The following is a 12,490-nucleotide window of genomic DNA, read 5'->3' on the forward strand; positions in this document are numbered from 1 at the left end:
GCCTACCAAATCTCCTTTATGTAAAGCCACCTAACTATAGATGTTAACCACATCTACAAAATGCCTTCACAGCAATACTTAGATTAATGTGTGATTGAATAACTTGGATTAGCCAAATTGACACACAAAAGTAACCACTGCAATAGATAACCCAACCAGGATTTGAACCAAGCCTTGAATAGATATGAAAGAATGACTCTAGTTGTTCTTCCTGAAATAACTGCTTGTTCTCTCTCACCTGTCCCTAGCCTGTTGAATACCTGAATTTGTCACTTGTTTCCAAGATTCTTTGAGCAGAGTTGTTTAAAATATATTTGAAAAAAAGATTTGATATGTGACGCTTACTTGCTGTCTAGCCAGAGGTCTCTCTATATGTTAGGGATGTGTGGCAGAAAACTCCCAAATGGAATTTCAGCACATCTGAATTCAAATATCCTGGTTGCCTGACAATAGGATTGGCAGCCTAACAGCTTCCAAGCTGACAAGTCTTGCTTTCCTGGAGAGAGTGACTAAAGGCAATTTGCACATTACAGAAGGTCGAGAGTGTCTTTTCTTTTCCGGTTATGGAGAGCACAGTAACCAATACCACTGTAGAGATTTAAAAAGTTTTCTCTATGTCCTTAAACTGACAGAGTTGAATTATGAACACCAAACTCCATTTTATGTTTTCTCTCCATTTTTTCCTTTTCTTTCTGCTTAATAGCTGATCTTGGGCCTCCCTGGTGGCATAGGGAGTTGAGCACCGCGTTATGGGGCAGTCTGCAGCCTCTGTAGCAGGGCGGGGTTGGCCGGGGAGAGGCCCACATGGGGAGGCAGACCGCTCCTGTCTCACCCGCTGCTCCCCTCAGCAGTATATTTTAGTCAGTCTGCCTGTTCTGTTCCCTGCTCTGTCTCTGGTGGATCCTCTCACCCCCTGCATCTCTGGCCTGTACACCAACTCTTGTATGTATAAATAAATAAATCTTTTAAAAAATAGCTGATCTCTTGTTTCCTAACATCTCTAATCCATTCTCTTTTCTATATATTGTCAGGAATTCATAACACACAGTAGGCCCTGATTAAATCTTTGAATACATAAACATTTACTTTAGCTCATTTATTTGCCATTTCTGCTCCATTTCCTTTGGAACCAATTAGGTTCTGTGGAGTGAACTCTTGAATAGGGAAATCTGAAAATAAAGCAAACCTAAGATTTAATACCTGAAAATGAACACATCGTGTGGTAACAGTTTAGGACTGTTGCTAATTCTTTCTAATTTTTTGGAAGAGTGTTACTTAAATTTGTTACTAAATTTCCTCTAACAATAAAAGGAGTAAAATTAAATTCAACAAATACATACTAAGTAACTACACCACAGAAGAAACTCTGGAGTATAAAAGTTGACTAGATAACAGGCTTTTAAACCATTTAAAATCTAACAAGAGAAACAAATTATGTTCATGTAGGGTAGGAGCAATATGAGAAACAAAGACCATGGGCATTCAAGAAGGAAGAAGCATTTCAGACTTTTCTCAAATAGCCAATATTTATAGACCTTCATCTGACCACAGCAGAGTCAGTGAGTGGTTAACAAGAAAATATCACTCTTCATGTGGGGAAAGTCTAACAAATGATTATAAATAAGAACATCAATGAAAGCAAATAGTCTAGTAGGACATTGAGTGACTGAGAGCTAGAGGTTATTTTATGCATGGTGATTGAGGACACCCTCTCTGAGCCGGTGACACTTGAACTTAGACCTGAATTTTAAGAAGCAAAGATTTGGGGCTAAGTAGATTCCATGCAGATGGAACAACAAATGCAAGAGAATATGCTTTAGTTGCTCGAGGAACAGAAAGAAGGCCTGCCAACCAGAAATATGAGAAAGGAAACACAAGCAGGAGATGAAGTTGAGGAGATCCAGGGGCCAGAAGAAAAAACCAATGGAAGTCACTTGTAGCTTCAAGCAGGAGATGGTAAGATCTGATTCATAGTTTTAAAAGATCACATTGGTGCTATGTGGACAATGTCTCATGTGGGATCTGTGTGGAAATCTGGAGACCAGTGAGGAATCTGCTTTGTTCTCAGGACTAGTGGTGGCTTGGGTGTGAGTGCTCAGTGGCATGATGGTGAGAAATATTTTGAATATGGAAATACATTTGGTAATAAAATTGACAAGAATTGCTCATGAATAAATAATGAAAGGGGGGAAATCAATCAAGTTCCCCTCTGCTGATTTTTGGAAGAAGCACATTCCACTTAAGGGGAGGAACTGGGGGAAAAGCCAAGAGACAAGGGAGGGAGCAAAACTCTCAGGAAACATTTCACTGGAAGGTTTGTGCATGAAGAGAAGCTTTGGGGCTTCTCAAAGCGGTTGTATGTCTTGGTGGGTATTTAGACATGGGAGTCAAAAATAATTCCAAAATGAGGAAAAACTGGAAAATTCCCATACATAGATAAAGTTGCTGCCTTAGTAACCCACAAGCCAAAGGGACCCAAGAGAACAACTCAAAGCCATATCATGGCAATCACAGAAAGAGCCTACAAATCAAGAACTAGTAAATTCTAATCAGAACCTTGAAGGTACTTTATGTCCCCACCTTTTCTTTTTTTAAAAGATTTATTTATTTATGCATACAAGAACGAAGGTGTAAGCCAGAGGAGCAGGGGGTGAGAGGATTCACCAGAGACAGAGTGGGAAGCAGAACAGGCAAATCTACTGAAATACACTGCTGAAGGGAACAGTGGGTGAGAAAGGAGAGGTCTGCTGCATCATGTGGGTTAGCCCCCTAGCCTATGGTGATTGAACTCATGCTCTGGTGGATGGCAGTAGCTTGATAGCATTGTGTCTTTAACCCCTGCATCACCAGGGAGGCACCTCACTTTTTCTTTTTATCTAATTCATTTATATATATATTACATCTTTTTTTTCTCATTTTTTACACTATTTGCTTTATTTTCTCAGGTGTAGTCCCCATAGAATTTCCACCACTAATGTACCATCACCATAGTCCCTTGTGCACTTCCCTCCCTCATTTTGATCCCTCTCCCTCCCCCTCCCCTGCAGAATGTCTCTGATTTATAGTTGTCTGTCCCCACTTATTCTAAATGCTGCTCTGAGTAACAAGAGGATGGAGACCTACTTATTTAATATTAAGATAGTAAAAGTTTTCTTCCTGACAATATTGTTTGTGATCTGGAATTTTAGTGTATACTCTTGACAACAAAGATGCTATAAAGAATAAGTTAATGGAGGGCCTCCCTGGTGGCACAAGGGGTTAAGAAGCAACCTATGAAGCTATCACAGCCATTGCAGCATGAGTTCGATCCCCAACCAGGGAGCTACCCACATGGGGCAGCAGAACTCTCCTGATTCTCCCACTGCTCCCTTCAGCAATGTATTTCAGGCATTCCTCCTGTTCTGTTCCCCACTCTGTCTCTGGTGAATCCTCTCACCCCCCACACCTCTGGCCTGCACCCCATGTCTTGTATACATAAATAAATAAATCTTAAAAAAAAGAATAAGCTAATGGAAGTTACAAGTTTAAACCTCTACAACTATGTATTTTCACATGATGCCCACCACCAGTGCCCCAATAATCTTCCACCAAGTTCCACTGTCCCTGTAACTTCCAAAGCAGATACCAGGATGTAAACCAACTTTACCTCAATAAACATAATTTGAAAATAAAAGAATAAGTTATTGGAAACTCAATAACTTTATAAAATGCAACTAAAATATTTAAGGTTATAGAAAACTTAGAGGTTATCAAACTCCCTCCCCCTCCCCTGCACTATTGAAATATTTTCCTATCAAAACCAGGGTGATGATTTTCAAAGGAAGAACCCATGTCTGCTCTTCACCAGGCATGTATGGATTTGACCTGAGAACCATTCAAACCACATATCTACTTTTCAGGGATGCTGAAATGCTGTTCTGCCCCAGCCCCCACCCCACCACCCTACCCAACTAATGGTGCATGACTCCCCACCCTTAGAAACATTCATATAGAAAAACAGGAGGCAGAAAACCTCAAGTTAGGGGTTCTTTATAGGCTTTTGCTTTTTTGTCCATTTGAGTCACTGATATGCAATTTTGTATCAGTTGGCAGAGTCTAAAGAAAAGAAAAAGGATCAGACAGGTTTTTGAAACCAAATTATTGCCTTTCTGACAGATACCACTGTGCTGCTTACAAGTATTTTTCCTATTAAGTTTTAGCGAGTGCAAGGGCTATAGTAAATAACCTTTCATCTGCAGAAGCTTTTCAAGGAACAAATAAGGAGTAATGCAAAGTAATCCTGGGAGAAGTTTAAAGAGAGATTGTATCACCTGAATTTAAAGTAATAGAAGGAAAGATAGAAAATGATACACAACTGCTTTCTGGGGGGTATTCTTTCTAATATATAATTTATATGCAAATTGTTATATTGTTATAATAATTAAGCCTAACTGAATTGAAAATAATCTATAGTTGAGATTTTATTTCAGGCAATAAAACAAAAATCTATGATTAAGTGAGAATACCTTTAAAATTTTAGGAAGATTTTGATATCAAATAGTTAAATGGATAATTCAGTTTTCAGTTTATACTTTGTCTTTCCCTTTCTTTCTTGGATAGGAGAGTTAAGAGCTAGATAAAAGACACAGATCGTTTCTCTAGCATATGGTAGTAGATTTGTTGTGAGATAATATTTTCATTTTTTAAGCCTTAACTAAAGTTTTTATGCAATAATAACCACATTTCCAGGAGAAGTTAGGAAATCTTATAATATTGCACATGAAAAAGAAACAAGAAGACCAGGAGAATGCTGGAGTTTGCACTGGCTGGAAACAAGCCGTGCATAGCTAATCAGTCAGAAAACCCTGGACTACAACCAAACCATAACAGAAGAATATAAATGAACACAGAGCATATGAGTGATTCTTGATGGGGAAAAATCTTGAATTATCAAGTAGTTTTCTGAAAATTGAAAAATAGAAGACACTCAATTATTGGCAGTACACGTCCTCGATTAGGCAAATCTGTGTGTCAGTCAAGCAGAATATACAATAGAATAATTTAGGTTCATTCTCTCTCAATCTACAAACATAATCATTTTCACATGGAAACTTGGCAATGTCACACCTCATTTCTCAGCAGACTTAAGAACAGTGTGCAGTCTTGAGGTGTTTTAGATCACCTTTCCAAAATGAATCCCAGTACATTTCCATTCCCCTTACAGATTGTTATCACGTACAATTAAAGCTAAACTGCACTTGTCAAAACAAGATAACAAATAACACTTTCTGGTGCAGTAAACCTAGATTTCTTTTTAATCATCCTTTATCACCTGCTCACGAAGTTTACCAATTGAGTCATTTGCAAATGCAATACCAGTCCTTATTAGTGAGTTAGTCATGGCTATAGCCATAATTATAACTTTAAAACTTCACTCTAACAAATAATTAGGACTTCACAGTTTTATGCAATGCTAAATGAAGTAGTAACAATTTATCAGAAATAAAAATTCGAGAATTTTACAAATTTTCTTGTCTTTCTGTTTGAGGTCCTTTATGATGATGAGATAAAACCACTATCTAATGTGGGGGGGTGGGTAGAATACAGATTAGTAAATATCGACAAATTGGATGAATTTGTTTTTTTCCAGTCAGGATGGGCTAGGTTCACAAATCTCAGTGGCATAACACAACAAATTGATTCTTCATTCATGTTTATGCCCCAAGTAAGGAGACAATGGGTCTTCTGCCCAATGTATTCAGTCAGGGACCCACAGAAACAGAGGCACCATCACAACACATGCTTCCAAAGGGAGAAAAAGGGAAGCCACACATACTCTTCTGTTCATATTCATTGGGAAAAATCAAGTCACAGGGAATATTATATCGGTAGAAAAGGAGGCATGAATATCCATTTACCCTGTGGGTCTCCCACCTACACATTAATCAATGAACAACTACAGTAAGTGACAGAAGTGGATTCTCACCCCACGAGTTCTGTGTAGGAGATGCAGGTAACAAAAGATCTACTATAGGAACCCAGAAATGAGATATAAAGTAAACTTGGCCATGATGTTTAGAAGCAGGAAGCTTTGCCTCTGACCATTTAACACTGCAGAATTGATGCAGTTGTTTTATCCAGGGAGACAGAGTCAGCTACTTTGACACAATCACTTTGACATGGTCTTGTCAAAATTGTAGGGACAAAATGTAATAACATTCTTCTATTGTCAAGAGTGTATATAATAGTCTTTTCCAATCTCCTTAACCCTTATCACCAACCTACACTATGCAGAATCAAATCATGATGAAAACAAGTTTTGCTTATTTATTAATTTCATTAGGTGATAATTTCTACAATGAAATCATTGACTTTCATCCTACTCCTGAATATCTGCCCATTCTTCAATGTGAACTCTGCTCTTGTGCATTTGTTACCATATTTAAATGTTATCTATCCTTCACATCCCAAACCCTCTGTGTTCTTCACTATTGCTGCCTCTCCTCAACACTCAACAGTAATTGAAAATGATCTTTAATAAATTTTTAGTATCTGTAGATACTAAATCCCTGTTTTTTCCCCAGAGGAGATTTGGTAAAATACTAACAATAACTGAGACTCATTAAGAATTGGACAAAGACGGATAGAATAATTTAACAATTAATCCTCAAGAAAATTGAAAGCTACTTTCTTAGGTATTTGAGGAGAGTCTCCACAGTCAATATTCTTCTATCACTTCAAATATGTTTTAATGGCCACCTGGCTTTTCCCTCATTTGTAATGTTTGTATCCTCTGCCTCTTTCAAACTATGCTTTCTACGTTCCATTAAATAAGTTTCCAAATGTTTGCACAATTGATAGATGCCATCAGATAGAATATCATTTGTTATTACTCACTGATTTATTATATGACTTAAGATAACATTGAAATAATGGATCCTGACAGTATCCTCAACATTTTATATATGTATGTATGCCTGATGAATATGTACACAGACATGTAATAGATGGGTAGATACACATAGATGGAACCTTCCAACCAATTAAAAATAGATGCAATTTTTCAATTATGTTGTCTTCTAAGACTTTATTTAGGCCATTTAACTAAAATGACCTATTACAGATATAGGCCATTTTAGTTAATTATAAAAATAGTAATTTTATGTTGCAAAAGGTCCTATGGGAACATTGCATAAGAGCTGATTTTCAGAGGTTAAGTTTCAGAGATATATTTCAAAATATTATGAAGTAGTCAACAATAGTTTTCCCCTTAAAGATAAGGCAAAAATTAGCAATAGGACAAAGACAAGGAAGGGGATATATATATATATATATATATATATATATATATATATATATATACTTTCTTTGTGCACATTATTCATTAGAGATATAAATGAGTGTAGAAGTTTTATTTTTTCTTGTATATTATAATATTTCCAAATCAAAATTTCTACTTCAAAATGTCAGAAGGCATTTTATATTTTCAAAGATTCTATATCCTTCCATTTATTTCAAATTGTCTGTGGTCTAACATCAAGGTGTTTGCCTGAATGATATCAGAATAAAAGACAGAGACTAACCTAAAAATCTAAGTTGACAAAGAAGACAAGTATCATACAAGTGGAGAGTTCCTAGGCCAGGAGGGTGGTTCTTGGACTTTAGAGAATGGAAAGCTAACTTAACAGATACAGGCCAGCGATCTAGAAGTTCACAGTTTCAAAAAGAAATGCCTATCCTTGCTTATATATTACTGCTCTTTGGGTTCATCATTCAAAAAAAAAAAAAACTGAATCTACCAGCAAGTTTAAGTGTTAATTCCTCCAAATTCATTTTCTGAGGACATGAATTTGATCTTCAAAATATCAAATTTATGCAGAAGACATTCTGTGCTAACTTGCATGCATATGCTGAAGTGCCAACAGATCTGGCCAAAGGAAGAAAGGCTGCCTGAGACTGTAGGCATTGATGAGTTGGAGACATCTCAGTCTCCAAGGCTGACATAAAACAATGTTGGCAAGAACAAAAGTCTGATCCTTATCCCGTGCCGTCAGCATCTATGTTCTGTTTCTTGAGTTGTCAGTGGGCAATATGCCGGACCAAGCTCCTATTTTTCATAGGGAATAGGAACAACTAGCATGCCAAATAACTGCCTCACTGCACCTGCCAATCAGAAGGAAGTTTGCATATTTTGTAAGACAAGCTTGCTTCTCAGATCATGGGCCCAAACTGAGTGCTCCACTCTGCTAAGCAGACACTTGGGAGTTAATGCTTCAATAGCATTGCCGGGTTTGTTACTCTTTGCTGGTGTTCTCTATTGTCATTGCCTGAATTATATATTTGGTTAGTATCTATTGCATAAGTAAAGGGTAAGTGTGGGGAGGAAGTGTGTCAAATGGTCCTAAAATTAGGTTTGCTGTCTATAGCTACAAATATATATATATATATATATATATATATATACATACTGTATAATTAAGATTGTGTGGTTGTATCTGTTAGGGACTCAGTATAATAGTTCAGTGTGTTGAAGCCCACCACTTGTATGATGGTATACATGGCCTCCTAAAAATATGTACAAATAAAATTGTTCTAAACATACTAACTCCTGGCAAATTTGTTAAGTAGTTTTATGTTTTATCTTCAGTGACATCTTCCTTCCCTAAACCCCCTTTCTCTACTAATATCTAGTTTTCTTAATTCCTACTCCAGCCAGGTAACTAGGGCCTCCTGATACCTCACTGCCCCAGTCACAGAAAAAACTTGCACTGACACATTCACACATTCAGCAACTTATTTTGAAGGTCTGATCTGTCCCATACAATGAGAACACACAGGGTAGCCACTCTCAAGTTGCCTACCATCGAGTGAGGGTGATAGAGATATAATGGACACCTACTCTACAAATTTGCAACCCATCATGATCAGTCTTCCAAGAGCAGGAAACCCAGGTTGTGACAAGGTGTATAGCAGCATCAATTACATCTGGAACTAGTGATAACTGGGCTTTTAATCTTATAGAAAAACTAGATGATATCAAAACAAAAATGGGACATGTGCATGTGCAAAATCACCAAAAAGAAGGAGGACTTGGCCATTGCATATGTAACCCTCTAAGACAAAAAGGTTCAAGTAAGCTTAGAGTCAGCTGAAGGCGGGCCCTGGAGTCTGACTAGGGTTCTGGGTCTCATATATGGCAAACAGACCAGATGACTCATCCTTTCTATCACCCTGATGTTCCAGATGGTTTTTTGGTCTTTCCAAAGAAGCACCAATTCCTCCACGTTCCACTCCAATGATTGAGTTAAAATTAAGCTTACTGTTTAAAGTCATTTGAATTTTTTGAATGAGCAGCATATCAGAAACAGAAAAATGAAATAATGATAAAATAGTAAAAGTTCCAAAGTACTGTGTTAGACACTGTTCCTCTAACTTACATGCATTATTGCCTCTTTGAACCTTCACGTCCTTTGTGCCCATTTCATGGTGCACAGAGAGATGAGCACTAGTGAGCCCTCTTAGTCCTGACCAGCCTTCCATACCTCAGACCATGCAGTGATTTTTCTACTTTTAGCTGAAGTTACCAAAACTCATAGGCTTGGATGCTATTCACTGCCTGCCTACAAACCTGGCTCTAGGCTTTCTGATGGCAACAGAGGGAGGAGACATAGAAATGGACCTTTTTTTAAATGTGTACTTTTCAAGATTTAACCTGTCTAATCCTCATGATGACCCCAAGGAGTTATGTATTATCTTCCCATTTTAGAAATGGAAAAACAAATTCTCATACACATTAAGGTTTGAGAATCACTGAGTTTAGGGAACTAGAAGCAGTGAAGGTAGAGGGAGAGAGATTTAGGGTGACAGAAAAAAGAATGCGCAAAGAAAATGAGGCAGGGAAAATGTGACCCACAGTCAGAACATGGGCAGAAGTCCTAAAGAGACAAAAATCTAGAGAGACAGGAGAACCAGCTGAAATGAGGCTGGGGGCACCGGAAGAGGCTGAGTCAGTGCAGTTTTCATGTGGACTTTATCCCAGAACCAATGGGAAGCCACTGCAGGTTTCTTGGCAGGAGTGGAGCAAAACCACATTTGCTTTGTGCAAAGATCACTCTAGCTGCAGTGTGAAGAGTGAATTAAACAGAGGAAAGATGGCTATGAAGAGACAAGTCAAGAGGCTCTTGCGGTGAGTGAGGTGAGAGGTGACTACTCCAGGATCAGGTAGTGGCCATGAAGAGAACACATTCAAGAGTTCTTAAGGAGAGGAGCCTGCAGTGCAACCTCCACACAGCTGCAAGATTTAACAGGAGAAGCAGACCTTATTAAATCCTTGACTTCAACTTCTAAAAGGCACCTCTCTGCCCTTGGGATGAAATCTGGAATCTCTTCCCATGAGTCGGACTCCTGAGGTCTCTATCACTCTCCAACTCTACACTCTCCAACCCCAGTCTCTCTCTTTGTTCAAACTTCAGAGATTTCCACATGTTGTTCCCTCTGCCTGAAGCACTCCAGCATCCTCACATGGAAAGCTCCTTCTTGCTTTTTAACTCTCAGTGTAAATGTGCCCTACTCAGAGCAGACTCTCCGAACCACCCTATGGGGCTAAGGAGGGATGCACACTATATCATTTACCGAAGCTCCCCAAGTGTCTCTTGGCCAGGCCTTAGAGCTATTTGTCATTCTTTGTTCTTCATTTATTATCTTTTGTTGTCTCTTCATGAGGAGTGTAAGATCCATGAGAGCAGGAACTCTTTCCTTCTTGTTTATCCAGCACCATGGCTTCCCTGGCACATAGTAACCCTCCAATAAACACATAGCAAATTAACAAATAAGCTCATATGGAGCTTGGGAAACTTTAGTTTCAGGCAGGCACAATAGGTTGGGTGGTGTTGACCTTCTCCAAGGACTAAGTTTTGTGGGGAATAATCAACGTAGATGCAGAAGCTCCATGTCAGACTTACCTTCATTTCTCCTTTCTTCCTTCATTACTTCTCTGAGAATGTTTTAGAAGGTAGTAAATTTAGAGCCAGTGGCCTCCAAACTCCAGACTATGCACAGTTTGTTAAATTGTCCTTTTCTGGCATCATTTTGTTTCATTTTGTAAAAAGTTGCCAGGACAATGAAAAGACTGTCACATCTAACCAGATGAGCAAAACAATAAAAGTTTACATTCAGCTGTATTTTACTATTGATGAGGTTTTCAGGTTACTAGGAAAAAAACCTATATATATACAGCTTTAATTAGTATTATTTCTCTTCACAAACTGGAGCACTTTCTATTTGCAACCTCACTTCCAATGAGTAAACTTTATCACTCTTCATAGAAGCCAAGGTTTAGAAAATTGTATAATCCCTATATTCTAACTCAGGAAATTGAAGCAGGGAGAGATTACCTTTGCCAAGAAAGAGAGTGGTTTTATGGCTGAGTCGGTTTCAAATTCAGAGTGTATCCCAGGCTTTTAACACTCTACTAATGAACTGTGCACTATTTTCATTTCTGTTTGCTTACGTGAGTGTTTACCAAGCCACCAGCATCATATAAGATCAGTATCCAAGCTACAAAGGATTTTCAAATTGCTAACACCAGACATAGTTCAGACTTTAAGTACCAGGAAGCAACTGGGAACAGCTGCTTTTGAATCATACATAAATCTAAGCAATGCTTCAATATAGCAAAAGGGGGAAAAAGACCTTGTCTCATTAAATAGCTAACTGGAGAGTGTATCTGATAGTAAAATCTTGGCAGAACATAAAATACCTGTTTACTGCCAAATTCTAGTCACACAACATTAAGGTTACCTATTTAAGCACAGAGCACTAGCTTCTCATCATATGTAATTCTATCAAGGAGTCTCCCTTGTGAATCTTAGTCGCTTTTAGAGTGAGTAAAAGCACTATTGCCAAGATAACCAGGACCCAACCTCACAGGGATATGTAGATAAAAATTAATCCCTCAAATTGTGCCCAGAAGCAAATCAGTGACTAATGGAGACTAGCAAGCAAAGGCATAACTAACCTCTTGGCGCCTGTAGCAGCCAAAGCTTTTGAATAATTTTCCAGGGTAGTTCTTTAGTAGAGCACATAGACAAAATCCCATCGGAACATTAGAAATAGGAACTATGCAGGCATGGTCTGTTTATTTTTCCTTTATCCTTTGCCATGGCCCTCCAATTATTGCATTGGAGTGTCTTGAATTTGTTACAGGGTGACCAACTCATGTCCAGTAAAGAGGTAATTTTTTACTTTTATGCAGCCAAAAGGTAATTTTAAGAAAAACCCTAGGGAAAAATATCTCATGGGGATATTTTTAATCAAGTAGCACAACATTTCCCATATAAATGTTGCATAGGGACTGCCATGAAAATAACCCATTAAGTAAAATATTCCAAAATCGAATCTAATAAAGCTGGATAGAAAAATCCATTCTTCTACTTTGGAATAGAATGTATAATAAAACTAGGGAAATGTTCACATGGCATTAAGCTTACAAGTCAGAGCATTCACAGAACAG

This window comes from Talpa occidentalis, unplaced genomic scaffold (genome assembly GCF_014898055.3).
Source record: "Talpa occidentalis isolate TD23 unplaced genomic scaffold, MPIMG_talOcc4v2.1 talOcc4.5, whole genome shotgun sequence".
NCBI classification, from domain to species: domain Eukaryota; kingdom Metazoa; phylum Chordata; class Mammalia; order Eulipotyphla; family Talpidae; genus Talpa; species Talpa occidentalis.